Below are 25,032 nucleotides of genomic sequence, written 5' to 3' on the forward strand. Positions count from 1 at the left end.
CCGGATCCATTCCAGATTTTTGGGATATCCACATTGAGATACATGTAGTAATTTTAAAAATCTGGCATGGATCCGGCCCTCCAGGACTGGTTTGGAGACCCCTGCTCTGAGGCATCACAAAAGGAACAGGAGGAAACATGTCTATTTACAACAGGGGACTTGGAAAGAGAAGGCTGATCAGGAAGCCTTAAAAAGGCTGAAATGGCCGAGAGGTAGCCCTTGATAGTGCCCAGAGCAGAGCCCTGCTGGGCAAGAGAAAGGAGGAAGAGGAGAATCTCTGAAAGGGGGGCAGAGAGTGGATCCACAGCCTTTGCTGGGCACCATGCCACAAATTTGTTCCACCTGCAGGCGTATACCGTTTTTGTGGAGGGATGCCTGGCTGCCAAAATCACATCACAGACTTCAGGAGGCAAGTCAAATGGAATCAACTGCCGCCGCTCATTCTCCACAAATGTAGGTGGAGACTGGACAGGTTCGGGTGGAGGACTGTCCCCTGCTGCTGCGACAGAAGGTCCTCCTGAAGAGGCAGGCAAATCGGGGGATCGACTGACATGCTGAGTAGCTCGGGATACCAGTATCTTCGTGCCCAGTCCGGAGCCACAAGGATGACTTGGGCCCGGTCTCGCCTGATCTTCTTCAGCACTCTGGGTAGAAGTGGTATAGGAGGAAAGGCGTACAACAGACCCCAGCTCCACCTGCGATGAAAAGCGTGGTCGAGCGAGTGCCGCCTTGGAAATTCCAACGCACAGAACTGATGACATTGCGTGTTGTCTTCGGTGGTGAATAGATCTAACCAAGGCTCTCCCCACTGCTAAAAGAGACCTTGCGCCACGTCCGAGTTCAGATGCCATTCGTGATCCATCATGCACCGGCGGCTGAGTTCGTCCACCCTGACATTCAGAGAACCTGCCAAGTGTTGAACCACCAGGGTGACGCCCTGGTGTTCCAGCCATAGCCAGAGGCACAGAGCCTTCTGACAAAGGGTCCACGACCCCACCCCGCCCTGTTTGTTGCAGTACCACATGGCGGTGGTGTTGTCCGTTAACACCTGCACTACACTTCCCCGGACAGAGGGAAGGAATGCCTTGAGTGCAAGTCGGATCGCCTGCATCTCCAGAAGGTTGATATGGAGCCGGGACTCCGCCGGAGAGCAGAGGCTTCTGATCTCCCTCTCTCCTATGTGGCCCCCCCATCCCAGGAGGGACGCATCTGTCTCCACTACGTGCTCCAGTTGGGGTAGGGAGAGAGATCTGCTGCTGACCCAATTGCGGTTCGTGAGCCACCACTGCAACTGACTTGCTGCAGTGCCCTCCGAGATCAGGACGTGGTTGGACAGGTGGTCCTGATGCTGTGCCCACTGAAACTTCAGGTCCCACTGCAGAGCCCGCATCCGCCACCTGGCGTGATGCACCAGAAGGATGCAAGAGGCCATCAGCCCCAGTAGCTGCAGCGTCAACCTGACCAAGACTCGGGATAAAGGCTGAAAGATCGGAATCAGAGCCTGAATATCCCAAACCCGCTGTTCGGGGGGATAAACCCGAAACTGCGCAGAGTCCAAAACCGCTCCGATGAAAAGGAACTTCTGAGAGGGGCACAGGTGTGACTTTGGCACGTTGATGGAGAACCCCAGCGAGTGCAGGAGGTTGGCCGTAGTCTGGAAGTGGGAGACGACTGTTTGGGGCGAGCCTGCCTTCAACAACCAATCGTTGAGATAGGGGAAGACTGATTCCCCTGATCTGCGCAGATGGGCTGCGACCACAGCCATCACTTTCGTGAACATACCAAGGGGCACTGGTAAGGCCAAAGGGGAGCACGGTAAACTGAAGGTGCTCGTGGCCTACTGTGAACCACAGGTAGCACCGGTGGGCCGGCAGGACGGAGATGTGGAAATACGCGTCCTGCAAGTCCAACTCTACCATCCAGTCTCCTGGGTCCAGGGCAGCTAGGACCTGAGCCAAAGTCAGCATCTTAAACTTCTCCTTCCGGAGGAAGCCGTTGACACTCCGTAGGTCCAAGATAGGGCGTAGACCTCCTTTGCCCTTCTTGGGTACCAGAAAGTAGTGGGAATAGCAACCACAACCTACTTCTGGCCTAGGAACGCGCTCGATGGCCCCCTTGGCCAAGAGGGCCGTAACTTCCTCCTGCAGAAGTTGCCAGTGATCCCCCGACATGCGGTGGTACTGCGTTGGCATGGCTGGCGGGGTTCACCTCAAAGGTGAATGAGTATCCCCTTTGGACGATTTGCAGCACCCACCTGACGGACGTGATGGTACGCCAGTGGAGGAGGTGATGGCGAATCCTGCCCCCCACTGGCGTCGAATGGGCCTGAAATGCCAGGCTAGGAAGGCTTAGAGGCAGATGCTGCGGGTCGGATTTGGAATGACCCTGCCGGTGTCCCCCGGAACCGCACCGGCGGTAACCATGTCCGAGACTGGGTCTGCGGCCTGTGACTTGCTGGATGTGTTGGTGCGCCCCTTCCTTGGCCACGAAAGGGGCGAAAAGTGGAAGTTTGCTGGCTTTGGCCTAGGCTCAAGGACTTGTCTGTAGCCCTGGGGTTCTTAAAACGCTCCAGCGCACTATCCGCTTTGTCGCCAAAGAGCGACAGCCATCGAAGGGCATGTCCATGAGCGTGGCCTGGACATCCTCTGACAAGTTGGCGGACCTCAGCCAGGCGTGGCGGCGAACCGCCACTGTCGTTGCAATCGCTCTACCCAGCGAGTCCGTGGTGTCAAGTCCACACCGGATCGAGTAGCGTGTTGCATCTCGCCCTTCCACCAGGGCTTGGGGGAGTCGTGTCCGGGCCTCCTCCGGGAACTGTGGGAGCACCTCCGCAACTGTATGCCACAGAGACTGGGTGCAACGGCCCAAAAGGCAAGCGGTGTTGACAGACTGCAGCCCCAAACTCAGGGAGAACAGTTTCTTCCCAAACTGATCATACCTTTTGGATTCCCGATCCGGAAGCGTTCGGGAATGTGGTCTGGGACGTAGAGGCCTGGATCACCAGGCTCTCGTGGGTGGGGTGAACGGACAGAAAGCAGGGGTCGTCCGGAGCCGGGCGGTGGCGACGGGCCACGTTCCGATCCACAGGGAAGCCTGTGGCTGGCTTGGACCAGGTGCCCATTAGAACATCGGTGAGGGCTTCGTTAAACTGCAGTAGAGGCCCCGAGGAGCTTGCCTGCGGTTTGAGCACCTCAGTGAGGAGGCTAGTCCTCACAGCCGCGACAGAGAGCTCAAGACCAAGGCCTTGGCCGCCCTGTTTAACACCACACTGTAAGCAGCCCCCTCCTCCGAAGCCACGGAGGGAGGAGAGACGAATCCAGTGTCGGGCGAAGTGTCCAGACCACTGGCCTCCCCGAGCTCTCCTGCCCAGTCCTGGCTCAACTGGCACTGCTGTCTCAGAGGGTCCCCAGACCCCTCCCAGCTCTCCTCGTCATCCATCTCCTGATAAACAGGCAAAAATGATAGAGCCAGGTCGTAGGTGAAGGCCTCACCCATCGACGCCCAGAGACGGCGCCGGTCCGACGCCGGACCGGGGTTGAAACTGGGGTCGACGTAGTCTGAAGACTGCGCCGGGAGCAACACCCTCGGGGTCCGCGCCAGTGGAGGAGTCGTGAGGTCGACTGGCAACGACCTGGATCCAGGCCTACATCCTGCGGGGCCCTGCGGCGTCGTGACCGTAGTCAATGACAGCGCAGGGGCCGAAGCACTCGACGGCGCCGGGGCTGGAGCCTCTGGCCCGCTAGGGCTCCCAGTCAGACCCGCGGGCCCGAAGGCGCCTCAGCAGGTTCCGACAGAGGGCAGTGCGACCTCATGGCTGTGAGGAAAGAACTTATCTCCTCCGGCGTCACGTGCAGCCCAGGGACTGGCGGGTATAGAGCTGGACGCGATGCCGCACGGGCAGTGTCGCCTGGACCCCCGCTGCGTTGCGCGAGCGTCTGGGGCGGTAGGAAGAGCGATAACGCCTCTTTTTCGAAAGCCTCGGCTTAACGGAGGACTTGGAGCCCGACGAGTGGTGGGGACTCTTGGAGCGGCGATGACTGAGGCTCCGCGACCGGTCCCTCGACTTCCTCCTCGACCAGGACCTCGAGCGGCGCAGAGCCGACTGCCAGAGCTTGAGCAGCTTACGGGACCACTCCCGTCTAGCCTTCGAGGTCAAGGCCCTGCAGCTGGGGCACGACTTGTCATCATGGTCGGCCCCGAGGCAGTAAAGGCACCGATGGTGGGGGTCAGTCACCGACATCAGGCGGTGACAGGCCTCGCAAGGTTTAAAACCAGGCATCCCTAATGGCACCACAAGTCGAAGGTCGACTCGAATGAATGACCACTCTGGGGGTTAAAGTGATCACCATGCTGTTGGCACCGCTTGAGTACTAGGTTCTGAGATGTATGTGTATAATTATGAGAATTATTATCCTTATGTAAGCTCTGTACCCAAGTGCTCTGTGGATTTTAAAAGGTACTACCACTCCCAGGACAGACAGCAGTATTGTGTATCCACTAATTGGTTGTGAAATAACACCACATGCGCTAGTCATTTGATAAAGATTTACACATCCACGTTAATGTTGACCCTTAACGATGAGTGAGGCCAACGAGGCGTCCCCATTCAGGATTAAACAGACTAGATGTCCGGAGATTTCGTGATGTCATCCTGAGGAGGGCACGGTAATTTCCATCACATTGAGCGGGATCTTGTATTAACTGAGAGGCTGTGATAACACTCCTGCCCTGCTCGCTGGATACGATTCTGATTAGAATCATATCTTCATAAACATATGATATCGGTTTGGGCTGCACGTATTATGAGAATCAAGCACGGGCGCCTTTCGAGCACTTGGGACTACATCCCCCATGATTCTCGGGATGGCGCAATGACGCTTCTCTTCAGCGCCTTACCCGGAACATAACAGATGTCCACTCGAGGCCCCGGTACCTCCCCGAGTTGGCCCAGAGGGAAACCCAGAGTACCGACTGGACGGTAAGCAGAAAGCCCTTGGTTTCCAAGTGTAGGCCCACTGTAAATGAATCTGAGTCAGTGCGCGAAGGTATGCAAAGTACAAGCAGTGAGATTGAGATTTTGGGTAAACCTCAAATAATCATAGAGTTGTTTACGCTAGGACTAGCAAACATGTGCTTTAGTTATATTGACAAGATTACCACTTGCTGGGAATTGGTATTTTCAAAGAATGGGCTGTGAGGCCGAGGTTGCGGCCACTCCCTGATGCCCGCATAAATGATTATATAACCCCGCGAGTAGCGTGACAAGAGGTGCACAAGGCGATAATCCCGCATCCTTAGACAAGGGGTCTCTTTTCAAAAACATTGTGAGCGAGACTATGTTAGATAGCTCCAAGTTTGATGCAGATGCCTAGTATGCAAGCAGCATTTAAATCAGCCTATGGACGCACACATTGGGCAACTGAGTCTGTGAAGTCGGTCTATTATCGACATGTCTTTTAAACTCTCCATTTCTTATTTGTTTTCCCTACTAGAGCGGTGCTCTATTTATCTGAGCCACGGCTAGGTGAGGTGGAGATTTTCTCTCCTGCAAAAATAGGTAAGCAGGAATGACACACCCTTAGGTGGGGTGAGTGTACACATTATTCACACTGAGAGAAATACAATAATGGATTTTGTGTCTCAACTCTGGCTAAAAAGAAGGAAACCTTTGCCTATAAACTAATGTATATGTGTTTGTGTTTTGTTTGTCTCTCTACGTACCTGCATATGACTCTTTCTGTATTTCCTGGTTCATCGATGATCTACCAGGAGAATGAATACACCTAGGAAACCCAGGTGAAATTCGTCTTTTTATAATTTTTCTTTATCACTTCTCAAGCAATAGCAAAAATCGGTCCTGAAGAATGCAGCAGATACCTACTGGGATCAATTAGACTGCAGAAACATGTTGACCTATTTAGAGTTATAGTAGCTATTTGGTTAAACTACAATTTGCACTGGTTTTTTATTGACTTAGAAGCAGAGCGGTAACGATTAAAATTATTTTCCTCTGTGCTAATTTTATCTTATGTCTTATCACACTATCACTTCACTATTTTCACGATATGCTTTATAGTTGTCACCTCAGTCCACATCCTTCTAGGATACACCGAAATACAAACATTGTACAACCTGTAGTTAAATCACTTCAGTTACGGGTGTACCATCTTTCTTACGGTGTGAAAGGATCCCAAATGATGACAAGGGCGGTATCGGTCGACAACTGATGGGTATTTTTTCACCATCTGAAGATACCTCCTCGTACAGGAGTTAGATTGTATTTCACATATCCTCTTCACATATCTGTGTATGAATTTTTCACTTGAGTTGTCAGTCAGGTACTTAGTTAGCATTCATTTCCCATGTGTCTTGACCCACAGCTATTTGTGTTTTTGTAGACTGTCTTCTCTGGGGGTTATAGCTGTGTAAGGTCGGTAAACATCCCCTTGAACCCTCTTACCACCGTATTGTTCATGACTCGAAAAGTGATCAAAAGAGGTCAAAAAAGTTAGTCAAAAAAGGACTAGAGTACTGCTCTTCCTGGATCTGCACTTGCTGGCGCGGAAAAAAGAAGAAATTACGTCAGCGTGCGAGGGCTGCGTCTAAGTACTCAGACGACGTCATTCCGGCGATCATGACGCCGACGACAGACGCGGAGGCGCAGACGACGCCTACCGACGCGCAGGGGTGCTGCTGACTAAAACTTTCCAGATCCAGTCTGACACCTGGGGATATTCTAAGGTGAGGAATATAACACTAATGTGTTTCTTTCAGATTTGCAGTGCACGGCTGGTTGTCCAGAATTCTATTAAGGACATGTTGTGGGCTCATCGCACTACTGTGAATGTCATCACAGGGAAGTCATTATTAGAGATGGTGAGGGGGTTGACAACAGGGGAAAAATTGGTTCTTTCTTGGATGCACAAGTTTAAGGCAGGGTCGAATGGTAAAGGGACATTGAATGTGCCTGTGTAGATTGTATAAATGCAGGAGGTTTGGTGAAGATAAAATCACGGGAGTTGGACAAAGATTGTCACAGTTTGGGGGCAACATATACGGGGGAGAAGAGAGGGTTACATTGGGTCAAATTGGAAAATGGACAGACTTGGAATTTGAAAAGGGTTGCTTTATTTCAAAGGGAAGGGAATTGTCAGACTCGGGATTCCTAGGGGAATGAATGTAGTGGGTGGTTGTTGATGAGGGACAGTGCATTTCTCTGCCATGGTTGAGTTGGTGTGAGCAGCGGGAGTATGAGTAGTGAAGTTGTGGCTGGAAGTTATCCTACTGCCTCTGTGGAGAGGGAGATACTGGTACCAGGATGGCAAGAGCTTGCAGACCTCCTGGGTAGTTGCAGGATTTTGTTTGCAGTGGAGGTTGGTGTGCCGTTATGTGTTTTCTGTATCTTCCCACTACAACTCGTTTTTTTTTTTTATTGATGTTGTTTAGCCGTTGGTATGTAGGGTTGAATGATGTTGGTTTTTGTGTGTGGTTATTTTATGTGGGTTTGCGTCAACTGTACAGTCATTTGTTTGGTGTGTTTGTGTCTTTGGGAAGGAACAGGTGTGTCTAGTAAGGTTTCTTTAAAAGTGCTGGATCGGTGTGGTGTTTCTTAAGAATGTTTACTATGTCATGCTTATTGTGGTGAATTGTTCTGAGCTTATTGGGTTTTTAATGTCCTGGAGCAGTTCATTTGTGGGGGCCTAGCCAGTGCAGACTTATTTTTTAACATGAGTAGGTTTGGTACTACATTGAACCCTGACTAGTTTCTTAAATGTTTTTTAATATTCATCCTCTAATTCCACATCGATAGGTACTACGTCTGGGAGGTGTTTCAAAAAGTTCTGCCCTCACAGCCCAAATAATGCAATAATAAAAAATGATTGCGCCAATTGCTACCAAGTATGTCACAAGTGAATTATACCATTGCCTCCCAAGACACTGAAGGATCTCCTGATTACCTAGAAAGGGAGATGAAGGACTGACAGACTGCATCTGAACAAACAAGATGTTTGTTGCACCCCTGTACTAGAATAGGTTAACAGCTATTTATTAAAAGAACATGTATACACTTTATTCGGTGTATGCATCACATTGAGTAATCGCACAGTGAAACGCTACTCTGTATGTCAAAGTAAGATATCAATGTAAAAAAAAGTACTTATCGCTGCCTTGACTGTGCAGCCACAATATAAGTAACCACATTTAGACTTATCTCTGCTCCGGTTCCTTGTATACTTTATTTGTAGATTGCTGAAGAAATAACATGCGTTGGGAGCATCAGTGTAGAATCTAGAATATGTAGATTATCAGAGGCATGCTAATCGTTATAACACATGGAAAGGAGTGTAGTTGTATTTAAACCAGATAAGAAAACATGCACTTTATAGTTGTCCAGTGCCACTTGAAGTTGCAATGTTCATAGTACTCAGTAGGTAGTGCTGGCGCATAACTATACACTGCAGGAACTGATTAAAATATGCTGAAGATTCTGTCGTTCCTTTTGACAATAATCAGGATGAATCTGAGCCAAGTAGAAAGAAACAGTGTGCTGTTATAAAGTTAGTGTTAGTTAAATACACCTTTTAAAGTCTTGTAAATATGACTGAGAAAACATCTCAGAATATCTCCATTAACACGTCATAAATGGTCCGCTATGTCTTGCGCTTATGCTCCAAAAACGAGGTTTGAGCTCCGACTACTGACGGTGAGTGCGCACCTCACCTGAAACAAGGGTTCACGGCATATTTTAAGCGGTTGCAGGTCAGAAATGCTAAAAATAGTCTTACCGCTAGCTGGACTTCTAACATCACACCCTCAAAGCACTGCGATGGTAACTGAGCATCCACACACGTGGGCTTGTCGGTAAAGGTCACAATACGATACACTCCCAAGGCACGCTTGCTGGGCAGGGGGGCATTTAAAATAAGACACATAAGCATTTTACAATGCAATAGGTCTTGCTTTTACAACAGTTTCATAAATGCAACACCCATTGCTAGTTTTGTATAAATGCCTGTGCGGTACTTTATCGTTGGCCGCGCCCCTTTCTTTAGACAAGCCGTGGCCGCCATTAAACTGAAAGCGGGTTATGGGGATCTTTTACAAAAAAAAAAGCATGTGTCAAGTTGACAAAGAAATGTGTTTTTTTTTTAAAGCTTCCCATGCCACGCTTTCACTTTAATGGCAGCTGACAACCCCTTTCCTTAGACCTTGCTCATTTAACGAAAATTGCGCAGCCGAAATTAACGTGTTAAATAAATAGTAAAAAAAAAAACATGCAGCCGTGCTTGGCGCATCAAGTAAAGCAAAGGCGCAGCCGTCACTATCAGCGTGGTCTGCTGCTCTACGTACAAAAAAAGCAAGCTGTTGCGAGGGAGCGTGCCCTGCCTGCAACAGGAGCCATGTGAAAACCATTAAACCAGTGGTCGATGGGGGGGGGGATAGGGGAACTGTGGGCGGAGCCTCGGGGGGCGGGAATAACATAGGATTGGGTCAGTGGGCAGAGTCAGAGGTGTGGCTAAAAAGAGCAAAACATACCAATTTTTAATATGTTTGGCATTTCACTAACCAGTTACAGCTTATAACAAACGTTATTTAATACAACCAATAGATACATGTTTATTTGAGGTTTAATATATGTGTTAATGACATTAAAATACATTTACAATGCGGAATACGTTATCAATCAAAGAATGTCCCAAATACGCTGGAACCAGACCCAAGTTGGCTCCGAGCCATTCAGTTTCTTTCATCAGCACTTCTCCCTTTTTTTAACCGTTTATGAACATAAAATTTAGGTTCACATTCTATGGCAGGAGGCCCGACGTGTTGGGGAGTACTTTTGATTACATCATTCTGTGCCCCTCTGTCAATGCAAAATTGTAGTCCTACATTTTTTATGTGCTTCAAGCAACATGTCTTGAAGCCAGCATTAGTTGCCTCATGGTTTCCTGTTATTGTATCTAGAAATAGCACTCAAAAATGAATATATACACCTAAAACAACCCAGACCTGTTGGTTTTGCAGATGCTTTTAGCAGTATCAGATGAATGAGAAACAATAATTATATTAGTAGTTTGTGAAATTACTACTCAAGTTAGTTAGCAATGAGAATTGTAAATGTATCAGTTCTGAAATTATGAGACTCAAACAGTGGTAGAGTCAGAAATAGGTAGTGAACCTCGTATTATCTCAATCAGTTATTTTCTCCCCTTCAGACTAATATCCACTGCAATCACCATTAAACAACTTCATCCATTGTCTCTCCGAAAGTACTGTAGGTGTCTAGAAATACCACCCAACATAGATTGCATGAGGAAGTTCAAACATGAATGGCAAAATATCCTATGTTTTACACATAATTATAGCTCTGCCATATTTGCCAGATAATACATCATCCGTTGCATAATCTGATGGTTCCAACAAAAACATTGTTTGTAGCTCAAACGGATCAAAACACGTGACTTGTGTTGCTGTGGAGCGGAGGGCCCTTTACAAAGGTTGACTAGTCACTGTTGTCACTGCTGCACTAGTATGTTAAACTGGTATTAATGAGGCGAAAGCTCTGCAGAGACTGTTAGTATGTGAAAAAAGTCAAAATAATAAAGTATCCGAAAATGTACCACACATTTAGCTGCAGCCTTTCTTTGCTGCATAATTTAGTCAACACTGCAAAATGTTGTTCTCCATTTCTGCATAATTGCAGTGGCCCCAAAGAAGGCAGCACATGTTAAAAATGCTTGTGCAAGAAGCAGAGAGACCGTGAAGTTTGTGCACTTAGAGGCATATGTACGGGAATGTCGCGCGTGGCAACGCAGCAAGTTATTTTGCCGTGCTGCTCTGCATCACAAGGAAAGGGCAGGAATGCTCCGTATTTATCCAATATAGTCCATTTCTGTCTTTTCCCCCTGCACTGGTGCTGTTTCATCAGCCTAGTGCCAATGCAGGCACCCTGTTGTGCCCCTTCCTGCACAAAAACAATCCTGAGAGGCTTTTTTCTCTCTCCAAGTGTGCTGCACATATAGAAAGAGAAAAAAAACAGGGAGAAATGAAGATATTTCTCCCTGTTGTGCCTCCCCTGGGGAGGCGTAAGATTTTGATACATTCGCAGGTTTACAAGTCCTTGTAAATCTAGGAATGCATTAAAAACCATGGGAGTTGCATGGGAACACCCACCACAACGCATCCATTGTGCAGAGGAAGGCAAAGCGGCGATTTGCGCTGTGTCGCATTACTCCATATTTATCAAAACCATTCAAAGCCATGCAAGTTGCTATGAGTGGCTTCATAAATATGACTTGGAGAATTGCGTCGTGCATTTACCATGTTCCGTGGTGCAAAACTGATGCATGGTCCTCGTAAATTTGCCCCTTAGTTTTATGTGCGTGCAAATCCTGCATTGTCGATCCCTAGGGAGTTTCACTACTACTGCTGGAACAAAGCCAATGGAGGCACCAATTGTTGAGACAGATTGGCCTCACACTGAACATAGGAGACCTTGTGTTTCTGCTGCACACCAATCAAAGTGGAGGGAAGTTCAAACCACATTTTGAACCCCAACCGTGGTATTTTTCAGATCAAAGGTACCATAGTAACGCAAGGGGATGCCAATATACTTGCAGTATCTCCTACATGAAAAGAATCTTAGTACAAGCAGCACAGCAACGTTTGCCTGCCACCATGCATAGAGAAATAACACCTCAATAGATAGACAAGAAGCCTGAGGCCTATGTTTCCTTCCTGCTCTCAAGCTGAGAAAAGAGGAGGGGCAGAGGGATTGAGAGAAACAGAGGTGATGAGAGAGGGGTTAGAGATGAGGAAAAGAAAAAGACAATTTAGAGAAGGGGACTGGAGGAATCGTAACAAGGAGGTAGTAAAGGCTGGAAGCAAAGAGGGAGCCAGAGGAGAATGTGAGATAACTGTAGGGGGGTGGCACGAGAGAGTGAAAAGCAAAGGAACCAGGAGGGTGGAATAAAAAGAGTGAGAAATTAGGGATTTAATAGAAGAATGATGGGAGGGGGAGAACGAAGATAAAGCGGAAAAGTATAGAGATGAGGTGATATACAAAGGTGGAAGGAAGTTGGAAGAAGGTGAGACAGTCAGGAAGAAAAGGGAAGAGATTGTTGGCGCGACAAGAGGACAGACAGGAACTGGAAACAGAGACCAGGAAAGGAGAGAGACAAGAGCAAAGGCAGCGTAAGGACTAAATGGCGGTAATTTTTAAAAAAGAGGCGCGATTCGAGTGACAGAAAGAGCAAGTATTGGAGGGACGGACACAAAGCGAAAGTAGTCTCAAGAGACAGGGTTGTAAACTAAACGTTTTTGTTTTTTAAATGTGGAGCCAGTGTTACAAAACTCAACTTTTCCTTCCCTGTTCACCACAGATTGCTGCAATCTCTGCCGCACAGACTCTGCTGGGCAAGAAGAGGGTCGGCTATGTCTTTCAGTCTTTGTTCTCAAACACGGTTATTGCTAATTTCTTCCAAATGTTTGAGTGCCATTGGTAATGCGTTGATGAGCTTTACTGTACACAAATCCGTGACCTCTGGCACCGTATCTTTGCCCTTCACATACGTGAGTTATACAGTTAGAGGGGGTGTGCTTGAAGAGAAATATGCGCATGCAACACCTCTTGAAGACCCATGCTGAAGCGAAATGCCCCCCCTATGCCTCACTTCGTGATAAGAGCCCAGGGCGGGGGAGGGGGGGGAGGCCTGGAACTTCTAATTCACTTCACAGGCAGGGAGCCTCGTTGCTACTAAATGAGGTGTAAATCACTAGCACCAAAGGAAGCCGTTTTCACTGCTGATCGATTACTCCTACAATCACACAAGGCTGAACCATTACGCAATACTTTTTACATTCAGATCACCCCTGCCATCCAGGAACGCATTTTTAAAATAAAGAAGTAGGGAAACGGACTGAGCTAAATTTAAAAAGTAGGGGCACGCCGTGCCCTTCCGATCCCGCCCACTTCCACCACTGCATTAAACGAAATAGTGCTCAGAGGCTGCAATTAAAGCCCACCGAGCAACAACACATGTAAAAGGGGGTGTCGCCAAGGGAGATACAAATGAAGACAAGGCTGTGCTAAGGAGGGACTAACAAGTCTGTTAAGGAAATAGAAGCCAGAGTTTATGAAGGTCAATGACCCAGGCCAATAAAACATTTGGGCAGAGTGTGGGCGGGGCTCCAAGTCCATACTCTAATTTAGCATTCCTCACAGAGCAGCGCATGTGCTGCCCCCACTTGACCTAACATTACTGGTGTTGTCAAGGTAAAGAATCACCCTTAAATGGCTGCATACAGAGCCACCTACAGTAGATAATTGGCTACAAAGATTATAACGCGTAGTCAACGACAGAGATAATAAATGTAAAGTATTTTTGTAATATTGGTAAACTAGTGGATGATAAGAGTCATGGATTTTTTTTTCAGAGAAATTTGTTTCTACAAAACTATATGCCACTATGAACGCCTAAAATATTTTAATTGATCCGATAATGATGCAAAACCCTGAAACCTGATTTGGCATCCGTAGTGTTAATAATTGCAGTAAATGTATATTGAGATTATGGTTCACCCTTCTGAGTTGAATTTTGCTGTATGTACCTGGTGTATATTGCTGAGAGCAAAGTAATTAATATGTCACACATCCTATTGTACACTCTGTACAGATGTTAAATGAAGAATAAAATATAGTTGAAAAAAAAGCATTCAAACTCTTGCCAATAACTTCCAGAGAAAGTATTTTGTCTTCAATGGACTTAATCCTGTGCTGGTCAAATGACATCCAGACACTGTATAATACAGATGAAACCAAAAATAAAAAGTCTGTTATCCAAAACACTTGTTAATTTGGAAAAGGTTGATGCTAAGTTGAAAAACGATACATTCATGTAAGAGAACAAAATTGCATCTTTATTAAAGAATTCGCCTGTTGTGAACTCCACATCAACCTCCCAAATACGTGGTCAGGCAGGCTCTGACATCTAGGCCAGAGGTCACAGATTGATTGGCAACAGGTGGGGTGGCACATAGCCAGCAAACAAACACACTAACAGGAAACCCTAGATCAATCCCACAGATAGGTGAAGTGACACTACAATGGTCCTGGGAGACTGGCACCAATAAAGCCAGAAGAGTATGCAGTATCCCTAAACACCATAAAATCAGATGTCACATGAGTTAGAAACGCCATAAAGTCAGATGTCACATCAATCAGTAAACAGTGCATGCAGTGATCGCACACTCCCCATGCTGGACATCTAGACACGTTACCCACTAGCCACATTGTATCCACACAAGGTTGAGACCTACTGTACTTTCCATTAGGCAATTAACTTATGGCTCCAACGGCATAAGCTTACATTCCCTATAATACATGGACCTCTGGAAGTACTTTATTGTCTATAATAAATTGTATAAAAAGAGGCCGCAGTCAGATTGTAAATTGAGACAGTCCTTAGACCCAGCACCTGTAGATGTTCTTCTGGCTGCTTGGTTTAATTAAACAAACTGTTCCTGTTTTGCCAAACACCTCTCTTGTTTTTTCAAGTTATTTCCTGTTCAAGTAACACTATGATGAGCCACCATCAGAGCCGATTGGTACCTCGAACCAGACTGCAGTCAAAGGAAGGAAACCCCCCCCAGACAGATTCACATTTGCGTATCAAAGTCAAGTCAAAAGCAACTTTATTCAATTGCTATTTCAGACAATCATAAAAGCATATCAAAACACATTCATCATCATCATCAATAAAGCTTTATTCGACATTGTGTCATAAAAGCATAATCCAATGCATAATACACCCAATAAAACATATAAAAAAAGAGTAGTGTCTCTCAATTATAAAACATCTGTATAAAAAGTTGTAAAAACACCAGGACTAAAATCAGTAATCACTCATGATATCCCAGCTCATAATGGCAATATAAATGGAGCAATACAATGGAATTCATTTGGGGGCCATGATCGTATATAAATTCATTTAAATACAATACTTTACAAGATTTGGAAATATATACACAATTTACATTGATCATGATGCCACAATTGCTCTAGCTCTTATCCAAGTCCAACCTAAATTCTTGGCTATGGCGATGTTAAGCGGCAACCACGGTTCGGTGCGAATCAATCTTAAAGCCTCGTCACATTTCCTTGTCCCCAGTGCTCGGCAAATGGGGGCCAGCCATATTCGCCTTGGAACTATATAGGCGGGTAGGCAAATAGCAAGTGAGCCAGAGACTCAGGGCTTTCATTGCAACTGGGGCAAAGAGTATTAAACGATGTCTCCCACTTTGCAGAAAACAATTTGACTGGAAGCGTGCCTACTCTTAGTTGAAACAGGAGCATTCTATCTTGTTGCTATGGTTCTAGTTTTTGGACTGGTTTAGCCATGAGGAATTGGCCCGTCAGTGTCAAAGGGTCACTATTCCTAAATATGTTGGCATCCACCCATCCCCAATACATTTCCTTTATTTGCTCTCTGGACGGGAACCGGGCATTCTCAGGGTTCTCCCACTAGGCCACCAGACCAATATTGAACAAAAGCGATCTAACCTGCTGTAACCAAGAAATCGTTTTAAAACGATCACAGCGTATCAAATCTTTAAAGCCCTCAGCGTAATGTGCAAGTTCCGGGGTCGTCCAGATTCTTCGCCAGTACAACAGGGGGCGTAGTCTAGCACCATCCGCTAATGCCTTCCTTCCTAGATCATGGAGCAGGGGCTTTACCAGGGTGCTTTGCAGGAGGTTCACAATTTTTCTGAAGAAACTATTCTCCGCTACAGCTAGTTTAGACAGATTATTAAAGCCCCCATGTTCCGCTCCATATAGGACTGCACTGACAACTTTCATGTTATAGATGGTCAGAGGAGTCACTGGCTTGGTAAAAGATGCATTAAATTCAGATATTATGGTACCTGCTAAATGGCGATGTTTTAATGTGGCCATGTCCAGATGCTTACCACAAATCATGTTATCCTGAATAATAACGCCTAGGTATGTGAAATCTTTCACCCTATCCAGGGGGCGCTTATTCAATAGCATTACCCCTCCTGAGGATCTTTGTGGGTTGAATGTCATATATTTAGTATTTGAGCCATTTATCTCAAGACCCTGTGTGTGACAAAATTCCTCAAAGAGTATTAGTGCTCACTGTAAATCACTCAGAGTTTTTGCTATTAAGAGGGTATCATCGGCGAACATAAGAATTGGAATTCTTATGCCTGCCAATTTAGGTGCATCCGTTGGGGTATCCTCCAAGAATTTTGCAACGCCATTTATAAAAATTGAGAACAAGGTTTATTTACTTATTTATTAAATTTATAAGGCACACAGCTACCCGGAGGTTTCCCGGCACCATAAGACCACGCACAGCAGATGGAATCATGTCCATTGATCAAATAACCAGGTTTTTAGGCCTTTTACGAAAAATCTTGTGGCTGATTTCATGCCGGAGCAATGAAGGTAGCCATACGGTTGGGGCCATAACGCAGCCTTGTCTCAACCACCTACCCACTCTAAATGCGGGAGTGACCTGGTCCTTGCTTCCCCACCTAATCTTCGCATAGGTGTCCTCGTGAAGTCTAGCAACAAGAGACAGTAAATCATGGGGCATCTTTAGATCAGACAGCACTCTCCACAATCTACTTCGAGAAATGAGGTCAAATGCTGCCCTTAGATCTTCAAAGGCAGCAAACAAGCTACATTTTCCCAAGACCACCGTTTTCCAATAAAGAAGAGTGAAGCGAAATGTCTGATCAATGGTGCTTATGCCCGAACAATAGCCTGCTAGAATGTCCTGCTCGATAAGCCAATCCTGGATTTTATCTAATACGAAACGACCCATGATTTTTTGAGTTGAGTCGATTAGACTTATCGGTTTGTAGTTCCCAGGATTGGACTTATCCCCCTTTTTGAATATTGGGATGATCACAGCACCTTTCCAGGACTCAGGAATCGGCGCACCCTTGGCAATTTCGTTCATTAAAAGTAAAATGTAGCGACTCCATGTAGTTCTATCATGGAGAAAAATATCAGCTGGGATGCCATCAGGGCCTGAAGCTTTGCCTCCCTGCAGGGTGCCCAATGCAGTATCAACATCCACTTTACTAAAGGCAGAACCATCATAGTAGACACATGGGGGATCCATTTGTTCCTCAACATCATTACTGCACTCATATTTTGATTGGAAGTGCTTTACCCATTGGTCTTGGCTTACATAGTTGATTGGTTCTGCATGGGTCCTGCCTCTGCCCCATTTTACTACATCCCAGAATAGCTTCTGTTTTTTCTTTTCACAGGCGCTTTTAAGTTCCTGCCACCTCTTATCATCCCAGGATTTCTTTGCCACTTCCTGGGCTTTCTAATATTTCTGTCTCGCATACCGAACAGAAGGCATGTCGCCACACTTTATCGCTTTCCCCAGGGAGCTACGGGCCTCCTTACAATCCTTGTTAAACCAGACACTTCCCTTCTTCAGGTGGGTGCCCTTATTTTTAACTGTCTTAAAAAAGTAGGTGCGAAGCTGTCTAAAAACCTCTGCGTGAAATCCAATAACCTCCTCGGACAAGGCCCTATTAAGCAAAAGTTTCTCCAAATCTGAGATTGCATTAGTTGCATCTACTGCCAACATTGCTAAGACTTCAGGATTAACTAGCAAGTTTGCCCATTTCAGACGCCTCATATTATTCGATGGAATTAGATTAAGGGTTATTAGGTCACCTTCAGTGAGGGATGTAGCTTTGTCTGCTCTAATTTCGAAAACCACAGCTAATGGGTTATGATCACTTTCGATACGGTCAACAACACTCATGTCCCTTAGTGTGTGCCATAACTCACAATTAATTAAAACATAATCAATACGGCTTTGACTAGAGCCATAATTGAAAGTGGGTGCACCATCTCTATCTGACTGGGTTCTGCCGTTTGTGGGCCTCATACCTTTCTCCATACAGAGGGAGTTCATCTGAATTACGGCTTCAGTCCATTTTTGTTATGGAGTTAGATCTTATTTCGGGATACTCCTCAACTCGTCTTCAGCATCATAGAAATTAGAGTTCCTGTTTAAGAGGGGTTCAAAAGTGAGGTTAAAATTACCTGCTAATATTACATCTATGCCCCTGGAATGCTGGTCAAGCACTTAATCTAGGGTTACCAACACATCCGACTTCTTTCCCTTGGTACCCCTTGCATAGATGTTATACACATCAAGCTTTTTGCCCTCACCCCATGATAATCTAACTGTTAGTATATCCTTATTATGAAACTCTAAACCCTGCACCACAAAGTCAATATCTTGGCGGACCCAGACTGATAGGCCTCCCAATGGTCGGCCTTTTACACCTATCGCAGAGGCATAAAAATAGCCCAAACAGAAAATCGCTTCCATTGTACAGGTTTCCTGAAACAGATACACATCATACTCAGAGACGAAGGACTGCCATTCAGGAGAGCGAGTCTTAGAACCCAAACCAGCTATATTCCATGACCGCACAGACAGGGAGGTCAATAATGTCCTCCCTGGGGGCAATATAGGCATAACATTTAACGGACCATTAGATATACCGCTAACTCCCTTATCCGCCGTTATACTAGCCTCATGGACAGTAGGACTCAAAGACTTATCAAAATGTATTAGCCCAGAGACTTCCATCGAATGCAATAGACTATTAATTACCGGCATAATGCTCAAACTAAGTGTCTCCTCTCTAGGATGATAGATGATTCTACAACCGATTATGCCAGGTTGTATAGCTCTCTGTGGTTCTATATGCAGTCAGTCATTAGAATCAAGGTTTGAAGTACCTACTAAAGAAGGAACACCTAACCCCACAGGGGAGTCAGAAACAGAAGAGGAACGTCTAAATTGCATTTGGGAATTGTCTGGGGAGGAACATTTACCACCCAGGCCGTACTGCACTAACGCCTTGGTGTCACTGTATAGGTGCCTGAGAAAGTGAATGATTTGAATATCCACCCCATAGCCTCGAGGATCTCCCATAGCTTATCATGCCTCACAGAATCGAAAGCTGCAGTGAGATCCATGAAAGCTAGGAACAACCTGCCCTTTTTCGCCTGTGAATACTTCCCAACAAAAAAAGCTAGGTTTAAGCTCTGTTCAATCATCCTTAAGCCCTTGCGAAAACCATATTGGATATCGGATAGGACATTGTTGTCCTCTTCCCAATTGTGTAAACGTCTTAAAACTTTTTGATCAACCACTAGGTGGGACTCAAGCAATGAAATGAGCCTATAGCATACCGGATCTTGGCAATCCCCCTTTTTAAAAATTGGCACAATGATCGATTCCACCCATGTAGCTAGAAATGTAGCAGTAATTACCTGGGTAATAATCGGACCCCATAAAGACGTATTTGACTTGCACAGGTCTACAGAAACCCCATACGGCCTGGAAGCCTTACCACCCAGACTCGCAGAAATGGTCCAATTCACTCCCTCCAGTGTAAACTGGAGATCGGTGTATTGGATCATAGGATCATGGGTTGCTTCCCATTGGTTATTATTTTCTCGCACAATCAAGTTTTCCTCACCGTTAAATACCCTAGAGAAATGCTCAATCTATTGGTCCTCTGTTATAGCAATTTCAATTGTCAGGCCACCTCCAGAATTCAGAAAAGGTGCTTTTACTGCTTTCCAGAAGGCCAAACTATTTTTCAATAAAGAGGCCTCGTGCAAAGATGCCCAAGCTTCATTTCTCAGAGCAGTTTTTCTTTCCTTGAGTGCAATCATGTACTCCCCTCTGGCCTGCCTAAAGTCAACTGAAAAAAAGTAAATAGATAACCTGAGCACCCTGCCACTGACAGAATCTAACACATTACCTATTTTATATGTCCTAGTGGAGTTGTTGCAAGGGTGCCTCGGAGGCGATACCGCAGGTCGCCTTTTTTCGAAAGTCATCATGCTAGGATAGGTGAGTATTTATTGTACAGCCCTTTATGGCTCCCAGGATGCAAATTTTGTGATAGAGCTATCCTGATTGTGTTGGCACCTCAATCTCATATTCTTTAGTCTAAAAGGGTTTCTCAGTGCAACTGGTTTATTAACACCATTGGTATCTGAAAGGAGTGAGAGGAGGTGGTCGCTTAGAGCACAGGGCCTAACACAGGTGGTACATTTAGCCCCTGGGTGTGATACAGGGTGCATTTCAGACATTTACAAAAAAAGATTTGGACCTGGGGCTAGGTGTAACTTGTGTGTGGCCGAGAGGGACCTGTGGTTCTCAAGTTATTCCTTTTTCTGTACTTATTACCATTACCTTTGTTCATGAGCAGATATTGGCAGACTATCAGGCTCACTTAGTACTGTGTACCACACAAAGCTTTCACTGGTCACAGGATAGCATGCGCTAGGAGGGAGCCAAGAGATTTTTGATAAAGCAATCTTTTTTTGGTCAGTTTTTTGTTGAGTTGGTGTAAAGTGCATATGCTGTTATGGTGCTGCAATTTATTGCAAACTGCATATAGAACACAAATTTACATCATGTCCTAATATTTCATATTTTTTCACCTACGTTTTTATACTTCATATGAGGGGCTGTTATTCACTGGAAATGGTTTTTGCGAAAAGTTGACGGTGTGTAGATATTGTTTTTATTGCATTGTTTTTCACCTATGTCACAACCCTCACATACATTGTCATCTGTGTTTATTAAACAGTTTATATTGAATTGTTTGATTCATCTGTAAATAGCGCGGAGCTCATAGTAAGCGTTGAGTTCATAGCACGTAAAACTGTATGAGTGCACCACGTAGGTTTGTCCCCACAATCCGATAAAAACAAAGGCTCCCCAAAAAGAGTTAAGTGTTATTCCGTCCACAAAACTACCAAGATTATCATGAATTCTCCATTAAAACACAGAACAACCAGGTTCCCCATACAGGCAAAGAAACGTACGTTTTGCAAAGAATGTCACACACAGACAGAGGCACACAACAGCGAGAAGGATGCGTGCTGCTTCACATGAGTGCACAACAAAGGAGAGTTAACATTGATGGAGATAGTAGCAAGAAAGGAAGGGGAGATGTTTGCGTGTCCTTTCTGCCACCTATTATCCTGCTAGACTGAGGAATGGGACCAATATGACAGACCTTGGCCTTGGTTGGAGAAAGGATCATTTGAGCTAGGGGACATAGATATAGCAGAGGATTGCATCAGGCATGGCGGAGGAGACCCCCAAGTGAAATTTCCCTTAAATGTGATCATGCCTAAAAAGATGGGAACCCCATGTCAGGGAGAAACCCGTAGAGTCACCTGAAGTATGAATGCACCCGTTACTACAGAAGGGCATGACGGGTACCATTTATGTGTCATTGGCTCAGATGAATAAAGAAGGATTAAGGAAAATGTTACCGTCATTGCTGGATGGAGCAGGGAAATGGATCTCATGTTTCAAGAACACCGCATCAATCAACTTCGAGATAGGTGACATTAGGAGCTAGTTAAGTAGCCTTACTGGGGAACAGATTATTGCGGTATTCACCCAAACCCACATTCCAGCAACCACGCTAACAGATACCAAGCACAACAGGGCAGCATTTGATTCATACAAGCACCGGATATGGACAGCAATGAGAGATAATTTCCCTGATCGCCCAGATGCAGGAGGGTTAACGTAAGAGTCTGCAGCCAGGGAAAAGCAGAACAGATTTCTTGGATAGAATGAGGGAATGATGGTGACAAGAGACAGGGAAAGCTTGGATCATACAGGCCCACAGGTCGCATCCTCCTACAATAGTCTCAAAAAGGAGCTACCTACAGAGATACAGAGAACAAGAGCAAGTCTAAAGAGACTGTTCAAGTAGTCCAGAAAAATTAAAAACGCCATTGAGGAGGGGGCTGTGTTGGCCGCAAATGTGCAAATGGCACCAGTCTCCAGGGAAACTCTACCACAGAACCCCAGAGGGTTCCAACCCAACTATGGCAGCAGAGGCCAGAGGGGGTTGGCAACTACCGGACCCTATGGACTGGTACTACTGCCACAGGTTGGGCCATCTGGCAGACAGATGCCCGTTAAAGGCCCACCACAAGCAGAGATCCATGGGCCAGGGCCACCCACCCCAAAACACCACAAATGTGCATCTACAAAACCAAGCCCAAGGGAATCAGAATGCACCCTATACTCAACCTCAGGGAAGTCCACCATCATCCCAATCCCCGCAGCAAGATCACGTAGTTAGACGAACTTGTGGCAGCAACAACCACAGACAGGGAACTCCGCACGTCTGGGGCCACAGCCCTGGCAGGGAGGGGTAACAGTATGGGGAGGTAAAACCCTCACACAACCTAACAACCAAAACTCACAACATGTACTAGACAAATAATAACACCACAGACAAAACCCCAGCAGACGCAATCAATATTACCCTCCCTTCGGAAAGTAAAAAGACAAATCTACCGAAATAGGGAGCCATAGATTTTACTGGGGTCCAGGAGCATTGGACCCCTGCATGTTTTCTGTCTATTGGATATCCTCATTAGAGTTCGACATCAGGGGCGCCTCTAGGAGCTAGGGCCCACTCTGCTGCTGATCCACCCAGGCCGGGGTTGGCTGGCCACACCCCAGGGCGAGGGCACACTAGCGAGGGGGCGGGCGGCTCCTATAGAAAGTATTTAGAAAGCATGCACCCAGATCCCCATGTCCAAAGTAAAGTCAATAGGGACAGGCTCTTATTGGTTCCTCGAGGTCAAAAGAACCCCGTTTTTTGGCATCCAGTCCAGGTCCAATGCCTCCAGTATGGTGTATAGAGTGAATACATAATTGGGAGAATGTGTGATTCGGAGATCACAAAGGGCGCTCATTTAACATGAAACCATGGGGTTTCTTCACTCATTCAACTTGACTTGGTTATCTTTAGTTTTCCAAATGAACAAATCATGTCACTGTTAAGATCATCATATATTTTTATTTATTTCAAATGAGTTTCTTTGTCGAATATTTGTAGAAGTTCATTCAGATCATAGGAAATTCATTGCATTACTTCATGCCCAATGCATTTCGGGTTGATCAGAGTAACCCTTCATCAGGGGCCTGTAAATGAAAGCATACAGGACCTTAGCATTCAGAAAACGAACCATAAACATATATAGTCACATTACAAATAAATTAAATTTAACTTCGTAAATTATGTCTTCAAAAATTATCAACCAAATAAACAACATTGACATTCATAAACAGAGGAAATACATGGCAGACATCTAGCGAACTATGTATAACGGCGAAGTATTGCAGATTATCGCATGGGGTTATCAGCTCTAGTTAGTGAAAAGGCCCCTTCGTTCCCATACCCACATGAGATTCCAGCATGAACATCAGCTCGTTAGACTCTTTATCGACAGATTATGTGCTGTTCACACACCCCCCCATTGCTTAGTATTGTTTCGAGGCATGCCTTGCTTGTTGTATTGTATTTTACGTGTATCGTATTGCATTACATGAGAATAGAGCACGTTATAATGTTGTAATGTTATATGTTTTCTATTCTCTCACATCACATATGCATCTCCAGTATGCATCATTACTTATATCGTTCTCAGCTGATTCTCGTTTTTCCTGACACATTAGCTCCTGACATGTCCCTCATATTATGTATTACTCAACGTTGCTTTCTATCTTGATCACGTTGCGATCGGTACTCGGATCGCACGCACTTGCAGTCGTTTGTTTACTTCCTGGTTTGATCATCACGTGATACAAACCCTCATTCTATCATCACGCAGTTTTCTAGTCCATACGGTTTTCGAACCGTTTTTTATTATGCAATAGTTTCCCATTTTTTGCGTTCCACCTGCTGAGTACATTAGATTATTTTTTCAGTTGAGTTTCCATCAGCCGTTTTTCGCACCGGACCTTTCTTGTTTTTGCGCTCCCTACACCACGTGATTCTACTACAGGGCTATAAGAAGCCTCTCGATTGGCTCATCATTCACCTGACCGGTTCCGCTTTTGGAACGCCGAGAACCCCTCGCGTTACTCTCACAGTAAGTCTGTCATGCTGCCTCTTGACCTCGGTTCCTTCGTTTCGTATTTTACCCCATAGGTTTTCTCCTTTTGTATATCCTACCGTTTAGCACGTCACACTTAGTTCTCTTTGTTTTCACTAACTAGAGCTGATAACCCCATGCGATAATCTGCAATACTTCACCGTTATACATAGTTCGCTAGATGTCTGCCATGTATTTCCACTGTTTATGAATGTCAATGTTGTTTATTTGGTTGATAATTTTTGAAGACGTAATTTACGAAGTTAAATTTAATTTATTTGTAATGTGATTATATATGTTTATGGTTCGTTTTCTGAATGCTAAGGTCCTGTATGCTTTCATTTACAGGCCCCTGATGAAGGGTTACTCTGATCAACCTGAAATGCATTGGGCATGAAGTAATGCAATGAATTTCCTATGATCTGAATGAACTTCTACAAATATTCGACAAAGAAACTCATTTGAAATAAATAAAAATATATGATGATCTCAACAGTGACATGTTCATTTGGAAAACTAAAGATAACCAAGTCAAGTTGAATGAGTGAATAAACCCCATGGTTTCATGTTAAATAAGCGCCCTTTGTGATCTCCGAATCACACATTCTCCCAATTATGTAAGGCACTGAAAGGCACAGTACGACAAGGATTGCGCATAATAAACCCTCTTGAAACTTTGTTCAATACTATTGGAGAGCACGGAGATAACAACAACCACAGTATAGAGTGAATACACCATACTGGAGGTGTAACAAGAAGCTGTCCTCAGGGGCGGTGACCAGGTTTCACGTGTGCAGGGGGTGGTAAAAAGCACTAAAAACTACAGTGAATGCACAAAGAGCCAGTAAGCTGCCAGGCATCTGCAAGAGGTCGAGCCCAAGTTCCAGTTTGGGAGGGGGGGTATTCACCAGAGTGACAAGACATCTCAGAATTGCTAAGGTAGTCCCCGGGATTGTTGTTTCCATTGTCGCCCAGCAGACTTTTTTAAATGTTTTATCAAAAACCCCAAATTCCACGTTTTTTAT

The sequence above is a fragment of the Lissotriton vulgaris genome, chromosome 4_1 (genome assembly GCF_964263255.1).
Source record: "Lissotriton vulgaris chromosome 4_1, aLisVul1.2, whole genome shotgun sequence".
NCBI classification, from domain to species: domain Eukaryota; kingdom Metazoa; phylum Chordata; class Amphibia; order Caudata; family Salamandridae; genus Lissotriton; species Lissotriton vulgaris.